Below are 1,813 nucleotides of genomic sequence, written 5' to 3' on the forward strand. Positions count from 1 at the left end.
GGTGTGGGAAAGACTTAGTGCAAGACAGAGGGAAAAGGGAAAGGGAGCCCAGACACTAGGGAAAGGGGGAAGGGGAGACCTCCTAGTCTGGTTTAGCGTCACCCTGTCTCAACTACCGTCCATATATTGCCTCATCAGCAGTCACCGCACGCGTGCCTCGCCCTATTCTCCCTGGCGTATGGCTACGGCTAGGGATGGGAGGAGATGAGCACTGATCAACCTCCACTAAACTCTATAGACAACAAGGGTGGACAAAACAGGGGGAAATGGCTTAGCTTTAGATGATCTCCGAATAAGCACATGGCCTCAAGCTCCAGAGAGGACGAAGTACTTCTCCTGCTAAGCTTCACAAGTAGAAATGGATATAGCTGGTGACTCCCTCTCAGATACACCAGGTATATATACACCCAGGCAGAGAACTAATTAGCAAGAGAGGTAGACGCTCGGTCCTAAACACAGCCTCTTATCTAAGAAGCTGTCTGCAATGCCAAACATAGAGATCTCCGGCAATCCACTGCAGGGCGACTGTCTGTCACCTCTGACACACCTGTGACAGTAATGCCCCATCCTGGTCCCCTTCTTATAGTAACGCCCCATCCTGGTCCCCTTCTTATAGTAATGCCCCATCCTGGTCCCCTTCTTGTAGTAACGCCCCATCCTGGTCCCCTTCTTGTAGTAATGCCCATCCTGGTCCCCTTCTTGTACTAATGTCCCCATCCTAGTCCCCTTCTTGTAGTAACGCTCCATCCCAGTCCCCTTCTTGTAGTAACGCCCCATCCCGGTCCCCTTCTTATAGTAACGCCCCATCCTGGTCCCCTTCTTATAGTAATGCCCCATCCTGGTCCCCTTCTTATAGTAATGCCCCATCCTGGTCCCCTTCTTGTAGTAATGCCCCATCCTGGTCCCCTTCTTGTAGTAATGCCCCATCCTGGTCCCCTTCTTGCAGTAATGCCCATCCTGGTCCCCTTTTTGTAGTAATGCCCATCCTGGTCCCCTTCTTGTACTAATGTCCCCATCCTAGTCCCCTTCTTGTAGTAACGCCCCATCCCGTTCCCCTTCTTATAGTAACGCCCCATCCTGGTCCCTTTCTTATAGTAACGCCCCATCCTGGTCCCCTTCTTATAGTAACGCCCCATTCTGGTCCCCTTCTTGTAGTAATGCCCATCCTGGTCATGCCCCACAGTGTGCTTCCAGGACCTGCGGTGACGTCACTGATCACCTGATGGTCGCATGACCATCAGGTGATCAGTGCCACAGCAATCAGCTGATGGTCATGTGACCATCAGCTGATTGCTAAAGCCGATAATCAGCTGATCGGTCTCATGACCGATCAGCTGATGCTGAGCGTGGGAAGATTCACAAGAATTTTCCCACGCTCTCTATCTCAATCATCAGCTGATCTTCAGCTGATCAACCCCAGTGACCCCCTGCAGCACTGACATGAGTGATTTTACACCCCTGTCAGTATACAGTGCTGTATTCTACGGCTGTGACATCAGTGATTGCTGATGTCACAGCTGTAGAAATGACCTGGATCGTCGTGAGACCTTGGCGTTACGTGGATTACGTCGTTGATGGCGGACAGTTGTTACTTTGTTTAAGTTTTTTTCAGGAGATCGAGGGCTTCGCGGAGGCGGGTAATAAAATAAATTGTATAACCGAGTGTTTTATTTCATTAAAATTCTTTATTCTGGCCCTGTCTTTTATTGAAATCAGATCTTTGCATAGATGTGGCTGCGTTACAATGTGTCGGCGCTGATGGAACTTTCACGCACGTTACAAAGGTGCAGAGCAGGAGGCGTCACCTTCCACC

This window comes from Phyllobates terribilis, unplaced genomic scaffold (assembly GCF_046119375.1).
Source record: "Phyllobates terribilis strain yellow unplaced genomic scaffold, ASM4611937v1 Scaffold_9__5_contigs__length_417890890, whole genome shotgun sequence".
In the NCBI taxonomy this organism is placed as follows: Eukaryota; Metazoa; Chordata; class Amphibia; order Anura; family Dendrobatidae; genus Phyllobates; species Phyllobates terribilis.